This window comes from Falco punctatus (assembly GCF_963210335.1).
Source record: "Falco punctatus genome assembly, chromosome: 7".
Classification (NCBI taxonomy): Eukaryota; Metazoa; Chordata; class Aves; order Falconiformes; family Falconidae; genus Falco; species Falco punctatus.
The window spans coordinates 64,232,499-64,245,925 of record NC_137587.1 but is presented as its reverse complement, the minus strand read 5'-3'; positions in this window follow the sequence as shown (position 1 = coordinate 64,245,925).

Below are 13,427 nucleotides of genomic sequence, written 5' to 3'. Positions count from 1 at the left end.
TGCCCGTTGCACTTTGCATTTATGATTAGATTCCCTTACTGATCCTCTTGGGATTTCCAGTACTGAAAGAGGAGGGATTTTTTTTTCTTTTAATTTGTTTGTGTGTTGTTTATTTTAAACAGTACTATTTAAAAAAAATCCAAAATGTTGCACTCAAAGTGTTTGACAGAAACTCTAAAAAAAACCACCAAAAAACATACTTTTTGAAAAAGTTACTTTTTGTCACCAGCTAGAAATTTGCATCACAAACTCTGATGAACTTTAGCTGTACGCTGATGACCAATGTGCTTGTGAGCCAAGAAACTTGCCTAGTAAAGGGAATACGTGGGCTGAGAAGCTCCAGGGTCAGCTGGAGCTGGGAAATGCAGTGTCACAAGAAAAACAGTTTGCACGAGTCCTGCAAATGTAAACGGGCATATTGATATCTCTGGGCTCAAGTAGAAATCTGATGGTGGTCGTTCTATTCTGGTTTCGTGCTTGTCTTTTAGGGAAAGTCAGGGCAGTTTTCTTATTTTGTTTGTGTAATTGAAAGTCATATTTCCCTAGTCATTTGCCTGTGTGGGACTGGAGTTTGACTCTGCAGCCCTGGCTCCAAGGCACCCGTGTCCTGACCTGGCGTTTAGCAGCAGGTTCATATTACTAATGAGTACATGTTTGAGCACAAATAAAACAAATATATTTTACAAAACTCAGGCCAGTTTCAAATATTCAGGCAGCTGTCTCTGCCAGTCACCTGCCAGTTTATTGCTTCAAGTCCTTTCCTCTAACTTAAAATCCTCTTAGCCCCTTCTCAGGAACAAATTACTTCTGTTCTTTTTTGTTTACTTCCTTGGCTGCGCACAGAACCCTTCTTGGAAACGTCTTCTTTCCCAAGTATGGTACTTTGGCACATGAAATAATTTGGCTTTAAAAAAAAAACAACAACAAAAAACCACACCCCACAACAACATTTCCAGTATTTCTGTCCCACTGCAAGGAAAAAAAAAAAAAAAACAAGGGAAGACTGGATTCCTCACTTGTTGAAGAACTGGCAGAATAAATCTGTTCATTAAAGAGAATATAAAGTTGGGGAAAATGTGATATTTCAGACTCATTTTCATATCTGGGTACATCCTTCAGGACCTTTCCCAGTACTGTTTGGGAGAAGGGGGCAAAAAAGAAAATAGATCTTTTTCTTTTTTTCTTTTTCCTTTTGCTGTTTCTTCTGTTTAGCGATGAAGGTTCCCATATTGATAATGCTGCTTTACATCCAGCCTCCTGATCATAGCGTGTTCCTTATTTCCACAGCTATTCTGTCCTGTAGTAACTTCAGTTCCATTTCTAACAAGCTGTTCTAATAGATGTATGTGTGTGTGTTCACATAAATAAATACATTTCCTGCCCTCTGTAATTGCATCAGTAGTTTCCCAACTTGTTGTAACACAGGCTCGTTGTTAGCTCCCTGAATTGACTGTGAACAACTGTGTTTTCGTGAGTCACCCTAAATTTTTATAATCAAACTAGTGATGGAGACAATGCTGCCATTGACCACGCTGAGTACTATCTGAACTTTACAGACTATTTGAGTATGTCTTCCGGCCACGCTTCACTGTTTTCGCCTTTTTAAGTTACAGTGAATACTTACGCTTTTTTTCAGTTTTATGACAATTCCCCCATGCCCTGTGATATTCTCTTTCGCTCTTCCCTGGGCTCCATCCCGTGCTTCCATGTGTTGCTGCTAATGCAGTGTCCAGCACATGTCGCAGAACTGCAGGTACACTTAGAGTTTTGGCAGGCAGAGCTCTTTGAAGCCAATGGCAATTTCATGCATACGCATCTGAAGGCATAATTTGACCCCAAAGAAGCCTGCAGTTAGATATGGATAGCAAGCACTTGATTACCTATGTGCACCTTTAATTATATCAAGGTGCATGTAATTAAAAATGAAGTGCCTGATTCACCGCTACGTTACTCCATTTCATGCTGGAATAATTGAAGTGATCAGGATTGTGCCCTAATGGAAGCAGTGTAAAGTAGCGAGAAGAACATGATGGTATTCTCCAGTGTTTTGGTAGAGTTGGTGATCGGAGTCACACCTTGTGGGAAGGTTATCTTTCTATATATCTAACAGAAATCCATAGAATGAGCACACACACAAACATGTGCTACATTTCCATCATTGATTAACCAGTTCCATGACCTTTTCAGCAAGAGAAATAATTGGCAGTTTTAACTAACAATAAATTGATCCCATTATTCAGTATAGAATATTCCACCGATTTCAAAAGAGATGCTTATTAAAGAGGCCAGCTACTTTCTATCAGTGTCGTGCATATGTAAGTAAGCAGGGCTATTATATGCCATCTATGACAATAGCAGGACATGTCATAAACACAAACATTCACACACAGCCAGGTCTCCAAAGCTCCTGTTTGCCAATTACAGTAATGCTGATGACATATCTAGTTTAACGCACACGGCATTAAAATAGTCCCCCCCTTTTCTAGGAAAATCTAATTACACCAAGCCCAAGTACTCAATCAAACCTGTTATTCTGTGGCTAAACAGCCCAGTGTTAATGCAATTTGAGGAGATCTAGGCCGTGACTGGGAACGTCATGTATTAACAATATCTAATGGGAGCTCCCGTAGGTAAATGAATATGCTAACAAGCAAGGTCGCTGCTAAATCTAATATCTTTAAGCTGTTTAATTCCAAACAGTCCCTTAATAAATCAATTGACCGGGAGAGCTGATGCCCCTATCAATTATTCAAGAGGGCAAATAAATATTTCAGATGATTTGATAGGAAGGCTAGTGCTGGTCTTATAGAAAGCTTTGCATTTCATTAGCCTCTTGCTAAAAGTTTTATAATGTGCAGAACAGTGGTGGTTTTCCCTAATCTAGAAACCCCAAATGTGGGGAAGAAGAGGCTGAGGTGTCCTGCTTTAGCCACGTAGTCTGCCAGGGACTCCACGACAGCTGGCACGGGAAGAGGTGGGAATAACGTCAGGCCTCCTAGTGACAACTTCTCCACCCCAACAAACCATGAGAGGAAAATCAGAGCACACTTTCATTTCTGGGGAATCTGAAAGAAAAGTCATCTAAAGAAGCTAGGATTAGTGGTTAATACCATGTGCCATGCTGCCTTTTGTAAACGAGGGAACTCATTCGTGTTTGCATTGGATTATTTGTGTGTTTATGTTAACACTGAGCCATGATTCAGGTTTGCCAAATGCAATTCCCTTGAAGGAAAAGCAGAGTTATTAAAAGAGGTGCTGCCTGTAATTGATCTGCATTAAGTGAAGCTTGCAAAGTGCTTGAGATACTTGGATGGAAGAAGCCAGGAGTGCAAAATATTATTCTATAAGAGCAAAGTATTATCATTGTATCTGAAAAATTGCTGATCGTTGAAACATGTGGTTTATTATAAAATCAATAAAGATAAAGTTACAAGAGGAAGGGAGAGAAAATGTACCTGATGCTGGAGAACAAAGAAGAGGGAAGTCCCTGAGGAGGCTTCTTATTTAAGCGTGCGTAAATTTGCTTGCCTTTGTCCAATCCATTTATACCACTAATACAGATTAAAAGTCAATGATTACTTACATAAGCATTTCAGTTTATGAAAAGAAACCTGTGTCATAAAAAAATAATCTATTTTGCAATGCACCACTAGATCAGTATGTGAATCCGTGTCTCCCTGTGATGACAAGTCAGGGTCTACATTTCTGCCATAGCTCTTCCAGCCAAAGTGTCTCTTCCATAGAGAGTCCCCTATAGGAACAGGGCAGAGAAATAAGCTTAGGATGTAAGTGTGTTGGCACCAAAGTCATCAACACTGAGCTTGAAGCCTCCCACTAAGTCTCATCAGTATGAAGAACATAAAAAATGAGATTCTTGGAACAACTGCAAGCAGGGAAGTCTCTGCCTGGCATGGTGTTCCCAAGGGAGTGCAAAGCCCACAGTAGTCCTCTCCGTGTGGCCTGGGTTCATGTGCTGATGAGGAGGGGAACTCAAATCCTGCTCCATCAAGAACTGTAGGCTGGATGAAATCCTCTGAAGGATGGTTTGCAAAGATTTCCTCCCCACTAATGCAGTCCTGCATGCACAATTTTCTATGGTGTGAAGGAGAGGAGTTCCAGTTACAAAAGCTCTGTTGGTAGGAAGGTGGTTTAAAAATTAAAGGAAGTTTTAAAATCATTTTGGACATGTAAGAAAACACTATACTTTCAGAAGCGTGACTAGAAAGGCATCTGACACTCCAGACTGGGTCCGCAGCAGAAATAGTTTGATTTACGCCTTCTCTGGAACAGGCTCTTGGTTTCTTCTGCTTCTTCTCCCTAAATAGCAAGATCCATATAAAAATCACTGAATGAGGATCTTCTATGGCAGCAGTTTTACATTGCAAATTACTCAATGAGGTATGAAAGAGACATCTCAGCTGCACAAAATCATAATTTAAATGTTAGGTTTGGTTTATTTTCAGCTTCGTGACTCAATGGAGTAGATCCTCTATATGGCATGGAAAGTAAAATCTGGTCAAGTTTAAAATCAGATTCGAGGATTTTAATCATCATTAAGTAACCTTTTTCTTCATCTCAAAATACCATGTTATCATGTGTATGCTGAACCTGAGACTGTGCTCCACAGAAAATTGCATGGTAAAGTGGGAAGGGGAATTGCCCTGCATGTGGAAAATATAGTAGTAGTACAGGATATTAAGACACAATGGAATTATTAACTAAACATAAAACTTGAATCCTAAAACGACTTTTTTATTTTAAGTCCAGTTTTTACTTGTTTAAAAAAACCCCATCCTTTCAGGAACAAATTATTTGCTTACATGAGAATATATGGCTCACATAAACATATGTAAGAGTGGGTCTGTATTCTTGTTTTCAAGAGGGAACACTTTTTCAACCTCTTGCAAAAGCTATTTCTATTAGAGGGGAAAGCATCCCTAGAAATTTCTTGGGAAAATAGTGGTAAAGCCATATGGGAAATTGGTGGAAGAGGGGTTTTTATTTTTATTTTTCTATTTTCCATTAAAATAGGAATTCTCATAACATTTTCCTTAGTTTCAATTCCTGACAGGTTGTTGAGATTCAGTTATCCTTGGGGTCCTCAAGGGCAATATTGGTGAGGATTTTATGAAAATGTTAGTGCAGAAAATTGTATTAAGTTGTTTATTGTATGGAATCTTGTGTGTCTGTATAAGGGATAGTGGAGCAAGTCTGTGACAATCAGGTCTAGGGATTATTGAAGTCTTCATGCTTCTTTTACTCTGATAATTTCAGACTTTCATGAAGGACGGGGTCTATATTAATGGGATTGTCTGCTTACGGTCTTCTAGTTATGGATTAAATATACGCAACTATGCCAATTTGTCAGCAAAGCTTCCGCTATTAGTGAAAGTTGTTTTGAAAATGTGGCCTCTTGCGGAAGTACATGGAGATGCTGTTGACGTCAGTTTTGTCCTTTTGTTCCTTTTATTTTTTTTTTTTTATAAAAAGAAATATATAGAGAATAATAATGAGAAAGTGTTCATCTAACTCATTCACAAGGTTCTACCTGCCATTCCTTATGCTCAATGAGTATGTGAGGGCACTGTTAGGCATATGTGCATGTAAATTACCTCTAACTGCACATCTCTATTATAGGCAATTACACTAATGTGCTGGAATGATACATTTAGTGTCTTCAGAAGATAGAAGCTGGGTGGAGGGCAGACTGATTTGAAGATCAATCTGGATGAAACAAAGAATGGTATTTATTTGGCAGACCACTGGGGAGAGCTGGCTAAAACTGCAGAATGAGATAACATTAGCCATTTGATAAGTGGGGCTTGCAATTTAGGAGTCTTATTTGCTTTTAATTTAAAAAAAAAATAAATTATGGGTTTCTAGGCTAAGATTGAGAACTACTATTCTGTCTGTAAAACAGCTGTTTCAAGCAGTAAGAACTGACAACCAGGAAATGTGTTTGAGTTTGACCTCTCTCTCTATGCCTCTATTCAGGAGTTAAAATTTGAGTTTTCTTGCTCATACATGCAAGGTGGAACCCCTGCAGTGACTACCTGTGAGCAAGAAAAAGTGATGCCAGCATTGCCTATGTGGTTACCTGAAAACCTACAAAGTGTCTCTTTTTCGACAAGGGGAAATCAATGCGCTTGCCTGTCTCTGCCTTCACCACTCAGTTCAGACTCCTGAAAAGCTCTTTGCTGGACAACTTCTGTTAGCTAAAAAGAAAAAGGGCTGAATTTATAACAGCAACATTTTTTGGTGGCATTTGTTCCATCCTGGCTGCTTTTCAGTGTTGTGCAGAATTCAGGGGACTTTATATTAGTTCTTGAGTCTCAAATACTTAGAAGTCATAGGAGGAAAGTCTTCACTACTACAGCTGCTGACAACACACAGAGCCTTGAGGGATGGAGAGAGAAATTTCTGGATTAAAGCACCAGCTATCCCCATGACTTTCCCTTCCACAATACCACCGTGACTATGGGCTGCTTCTGCTACTTGTTCATGTTCCAGCCTGGCTCTTACTTTCATCTGGGAAGAAACAGAGGCAAGTTGCATGAAGTTACCTATGAGGGTTGAGTGACAGGTCAAGTGGCATCACTACCCAGCATTGACAGTATCACATGAGTTTTGTATTTTTATAGTTGTTTTACACGTGTTGAGTCTTACAGGAAGCTTATGACAGAGACTTTTCATACTATTTGTTTTTATTTAGAATACATAAACTTAAATTGGCAGTGACATATTAAAGATTATTATCTGGTAGTATAAAAAGTGTTGATCAGGACAACCTATGCAGGTAATTTGTCCTGCTGAAAGCAGTGAGAGAGTCCAAGTACAGAAAATGGGGCTCGTATAGTTTACTGGAGTGAAGAAAAAGTAAATAGGAAAAAAGTAAGCAATCTCATTGTCTTCCACCACTATATTACAACAAAACATTAACACTGGTTTCCATAGCAGCTTAAAGAAATCCTGCACACTACAACTTAACACAGGACACCCTGTGAGTACTGTGATGATCAGAAGTGATGATCATTATGATGAGCTATTTTGATAACAAAAACATTTCATAATCCTAACTCCTTGGGGGTGACAGAAGGAGCACACTTCAGAGGGACACTGGCCAGTGTGATGTTATAGGGGTGTAGCACACAAGGCACAAGATCAAATGGTAAAACAACGTTGTGTGTATTTAGAGGCTACAGGGAAAAAAGGAAAGAGTGGGTGGAAAAGAAAGACAACTCTGCTCCTGATGTGAATAAAAGGCTAAATGTCTTCCTATGCTCTCTGAAGAACTTAGTAAATTTTATACCAAGGGCCTGTTTTTTACAGGGATTTGCTTTGCATCCTACAGGCTGCTTTAAAGAGTTTTCATGTTTTATATTTGGCTGCACCACAAGGGGATTACTTCCTGATGCTTAATAAATGCAGAAAAGAGATTCGAAGGGCCACGCATGCGCACACACTCATGCAACTTAGATGTCCAGCAGATAAGTGCAGTATTTTGTTTACAAGGAGATATTACACTGGAAATCCTATTAGCAATCAGACAGTCTGCTGGCTGGATTTAATAAACTTCAACCAAAAGAGTTATTCAAGCTGGCATATTAACCCCATAAAGGCTTAGTTTTACATTTTAGATGTTCCTCTAACTTCTACCTGCACTACGTATTGTGGTGGTGGGTGCACTGTGTGCACGAGTGGGGTTTTGCCAGTCAAATTATTTGAAATCAAGACAGAAATTAATGGAGGCTCCAGACAGGATGATTTTATTGCATTTCTATCTGCAACGCAGGGATTCTGATGCGTCTTAAATAATGCCTCATCACCCTGAAATGTCCACCCAGCCCTAGATCTTAGTCTCATGGAATTTGGCACTGTGAGAAGGACAGAGGGACATATCCTTTTTCTGGGGACCAAGGCTCTGATTTGGAGGGGCGACATACGCAGACAGACTCCATCCCCTCAGCATTCGCCTGTGTAAGACTCGCTGCACCATCATAGCTTAAAAAGACAACAAGCAGATGGAGAGCAGGAAAGTAGGATGCAACACACACAAATTAAAAAGTCGCAGATGTGGTAGACGCATATCCTATTAGTTTTGTCTAGAGTTGGTTGAAAAATGCTAGGGATAAAAATTCAAATATTTGCTGAAAAAAACGGTGACATATGTAACTTTTTTAACCTGCTTCTAGCTTTACCTTCTGTAATTTCATTCCCCTCAAGGCTGGGGAAAAACACAGGTGAAAGTGAAGGGCTGAGGGAAGAAAAGGCTGTTAAAAAACTAGAGTGTCTGAAGTGCTCCAGTGTGTGAGATTTCCTAAGAAGTGCTTGGGATGCTTACATCCTAAAACCTGCTGAGTATTTAAGCTGTTAGGAAATGTCTTCGAAGATCCTGAAATCTGTAATCAGATTGGAGATTCTTATATTATCTTCAGGGACTCATTAGGCTAACTGATAATTTAGGCTCTGGTTCTGAATGAGAAAATTCAGATCTGAATTTTGCTTTGGTCAATAGTTTTCACAGGATCAGAAAATCCTGAAATGATGCAATGACTTAGTTTTTTCTTCTTTTACAGAAGTTTAAACTCTTTTTTCAGCTTTTATCTGTCATGCATTTGGAGCTATTAGCAATGATTGCACTCACAGTTTACAACTCTTTCTCAGTTTATTTAAACTCAGCCCTCTCCCAGTCTGCATTTCTAACTGTAAGTCTTTTTCTGAGGATGAATCATTTAGCACCAACACTCTGATTTTCACTCTTCTTCACTCTCTATGAACTCAGTTTGTTTGACAAATTCTGATCCTTTCTGAAAATACCTGGCTTAGTTTTATAATATTATTTATTTTTATAGCTCAAAGTCCAGCAGGTGAAGAAAAAAATGAAGACAATTTGGTAAATAATGAGCACAGGGATGACATATTGTTTTCCTACAATGAGGAATAAATGCACTTTATTAAGTGACCTTTCCTCTAGTGGCTGCCAAGAAATTGGAGATAATAAAGCTCTTACTTGCAGAGGATTTTAGTTGAGAGGGGGTATTCCTTAAGAAAAAAAAAAAAGAGAAGGACCATTCCTTTATTAAAACCTTGTTGCAGCAACATCAATATCAGCCAAAGTGTGTTATTGAGACTATTCATTGGTGGTGTGGTTTTGTCTTTCTTTTAATGTATTTATTCTTGTAAATCCTCTGATTCAATTACTGTTGCAATTGAGAGCTTAATTTTCCACTCTTATACTTTTCTGATTTGCCAATGTTTATCCCGGGTCTTGCTTTACTCTTCCATGCCTTTTCAGGAGGCATAGTGTGCTTGCTGTGAATTGCACCAGAGCTGGTGTATGCACGTGTCTGTGTTTAGCCATTGACTCCATGTATGGTCATAAGAAACTTAATCAGCTTTGCATCTAAAAGGGGTTACTGTGGCAGATGACCAACAGGAATCTTTCCACTGGTTTCAGTGTATTAACCATCTAATCCAAAGTGTCAGGGATAGCTAGGAGAAGATGAAAGGATCTGTGCATGTGTCCTGTGCAAGGTAATGACCACTGTGCATGAAGGTGAGAGGGATGCTGAAAGTTTGGGGTAGCTGATGTCTAGGGAGGAGTCGTCCCTCTTGTAGGGTGTGCCCAGAGTGACTGCACCATTCGTGCATACCTACAGACACCATATGTTTTTGTGGTTTAAAGATTTTGTATGGTAGGCAGGAGACTGAGCTCTAGGACAAGCTTCCTTCAGGTACAGTTGTATTATCTTGCCTGAGAGGGCAGAAAGCATTTGGCCCAATAACTCTACAGATGCTCTTGGGCTTGACAGAATGGATTTTCTTTGTGCACCGCATTTCTTTCCACTGTAATTCTTAAAATTAAAGGGTATCTTCCAATAGTATCTTCTGCCTATGAAACCTACACTTAGGGCTCACAGACAAGAGTCAACATGAGCTAGACACTTCTCACAGGGCTAAACATGTTCTTTAACCCTCAGTCAGGGATGGACTAGAGCACATAGGCTAATCATCCAGTAGCCAACTCCTGGGGGAAGTCAAAGCCCAAGCAGAAGATCTGGTCCATAAACCCTGCAGCTGATGCCATCATGCTTTAATTGAGCATGGATTAGGGACAAATCCTGAACTGGAAGCTGTGATTTGAAGTCAAGCACGAACTGCAGGGGTATATATGCATTTTAAAGATATCATATCTCACCTAAAGTATGTATGAATGAAAACGAGGTTGGCTACTGGTGAGGGAGACTGGCCGAGGGAGGAATCGGAACATGAACCCACAAATCCTTCTTGAAGGTTGTTCCCCCCACCCCCTTCCTCATGTTACTAAAAGCATCAAGGAAGAGAAAAAGAAGCAGAGATATAAAATGCAAGTAGCACTTTTTAATAGATTTTTCTTCCTTTTCCCCAAAGGGTTCAGCTGCAGAGAAAGAGTGGAACATAATAATCCTTAGCATTTATATAGCACTTTACATTTCCAAAGCTCTGTACAAACATTAACTGATCAATCTTCACAACACCCCTGTGAGTTAGGGATGTATGATTAACCCCATTTTACATTGGGGGAAACCATAACATTTCAGAGCCTGACATCCCCCCCCTCCCCCCTCCAGAGGTGCACGGTGCTTGCAGATCCCACTGATTTAAATAGGAGTTATCCCTGACACTTCTGAGCACCCGGAGCTTCGCGACAGCCTCAGGGCTACATTGCCAGTCTGTGGCTGATGCTCCAAAGGGTCTGTCTTCCCTTCCCTGCTCTAACCGTTGGACGCCCACGCTTTTGCACACCTTTGCCTTCCCATTTCCTCAGTGGAGTGGGACCAGTGACTGGAATTTCAAGAAGCAAAACTATAGCTGGTCGATGCACTTTCTTGAATGTTGTAACATTGTCTTTATTTGGAACTCCTAGGGAAAAGCCTATCAGCTCAATGTGTACTGGGATTTCGGGCAGGGTTTTGGCAGGAGGGGGACAGCAGGGGCGGCTTCTGTGAGAACCTCCCAGAAGGTTCACCCCGTGTCAATGGAGCCTTGACAGACCCACTGCTGGCCATGGCCAAATGATAATAAATTGCACTGATTTCCCCACTTTGGGTCTTTTTCCTGGTGATGGTAACTGCTGACCGATGTCCCTGCCCTGCCCTCCCCCGGAGCCTCTCGTTCTGTTTTCTCTCCCTGGGCAGGGACAGAGCGGCTGGGTGGGCACTGGGTGTCCGGCCAGGGTCAGCCCACCACACAATGTCTTTTGTTTTCTTTTTACTTTCTTTTTTTATTTTCTTTTCCAGCCCCTGGAATGGTTTAAAATGAAATGTAATCCTGTATTGAGTGAAAGCACACAAATACAGTGATATACCTTGATGCCTTTTCCCCCTTTTCTTTCTCAATCTTTTCTTGATAATTTTCTGTGTTTTAGAGAAAATGGCAGGTAGAGTAGGGGATTAATGCAAAAATGCATCTTTCTTTTTTTTTTTTTTTTTTTTTTTTCCTAGAGTAGAAATAAATAGATGTCTTTAACATGAAATCTTGGTGTAAATTGTTGAATTGTATTAACTTTTTAATGCTTCCTGAGCTCCCATCCCCTGAGCATGTGTTGCCTCTTAAAGCAGACCTCTGCTTTTGTAAGAACTGGAACTGTGTGGCAATGCTGTCATTTTGCCTTGCTCCCTGTTTTGCTCCTCGGCTTTGGTCTCCTGAGCCACAAGTGGTTTCATATTAATTCACCTTGGGTTCCGACAAGGAGAATAAGAGTGAATTCACTCAGAGAGGATGTCCAACTGTGGCTAAAAGAGATCTGTCTCCAGAGTCATGTCCTGTGATCAGGGATAGCTCCATATAACATACAAGGAAGATGACCAGAGTAAGAGAAGGCTTGAAGACGGGACTCAGGTTTCTGCACCAGCTGGTGTGGGCTGACCCTGGCACCAGTCATGTAGAGAATGCAAATAAAGATAACAAACACTGTGAGGATAGCTGCTGGCATCCCACAACGAACATAGCCTTCCTCCCACCAAGTGCACAATTCCTCTTCAGGGTATGGTGTCAGATACCGCAGAGCTCATGGAAGTCACTGCCACTTGCTCTTCATCATCAATATTCACCCCCTTGGGGCTACTAATTAGCTCAAATAACATTGAATCTAGTTAGGAAATGGGTTTCTTGGTGGCCATCTAAAACAGGTCTTATAAAGGAAGAAAAAGGGTTCCAAATAAGACTGATGGAGAAAAGTGATTAGGTAATATTAAGAATTTCCTCAAATATCATTGCTTTGGGTATTTTGTCTATTCATTTTTTTGTTTACTTGGAAAATATAGTACTGCTACAGTAATAGGAGGCTCAAGTCTGCATTGATACTCCATTTCTGGAAGAAAACTGCTTCTTCTGTACTGGGATGTGACCTGTAGCCTACTGCTTTTTATCTGTATTATTGAATCTTCTGATTTGGGAGCTGTGCAAAACAGCTTTTCATTCTGAATGCTAATCAAAAGAGTGCATTAATTAAATATACTTCTAATGAAACTGGTTTGAAATGAGACATGCAGGCCAGAGTCTGCCCCTTCTGAAGCTAATGAGAGATATTGAGGGGATTGGATTTTTTTTTTTGATGGGGGAGCTGGCCATTGATACAGATATGAGCATTATTGTAATGAAGACTTATAAAATAAGATCACCCTCTGGTCTCCATTGTACCTGAAACTGGTGGATTTGCACTGGTGGAAGAGGAGCTCTGAATTTGGCCCTGTACTGCTTAAAAATATGTAGTTGCCCTTTAAGATGTAAATCTATTGAAATCCAACCTTAGACATTGCCAGGGTCACTCTGCTTATTACTTTATGACATTTCCAGATTAAAGGTGCAGTGGGAGCTCACATTAATTTGCTTTATGTTTGACTAGAAATGCTTCCCATCACTATTAGAGCACACTTCGAGCTCTCTTCATTTTAGAACGCTTGTCAGTCATTCGAGAATGATATGCCCTACGTCTGGGATGAATAAGCACATCATATATTAGGCAGAGGCTTTTCCTCTGGAGAGGCTCAAGAGAACTGACAACTACTTCCAAGGAAGGTGAAAAACATACACAAGCCCAACAGCTGAATGAGGGAGGAGCAGGGAAATATTCTGCTAAGATGTTATCTGCTGAGCTGATTGAAAGCATCTAGGCAGTTGTCCTGTGATGGCAGTTTTTAAGACTCATATATGTGGGAATGAAAGAAAATGGGGATCAACACTTCCACACGCACCTCTGGTCTGCAGGTGGTAGGAAAGAAATCTTCCATGGAGAGCCTGGACATGTCTGTGCAGCCCCCTGGGTCCCAGATGACAGAGCACCCTATGGATTTAAAGAAGGGGGAGCAACTTGTCTTAAGCAGGGACATTTGCCTTTTCTATGTAATTTTTCTGGGGTGAAAAACAAGTTCTGTCACTTATTCCAC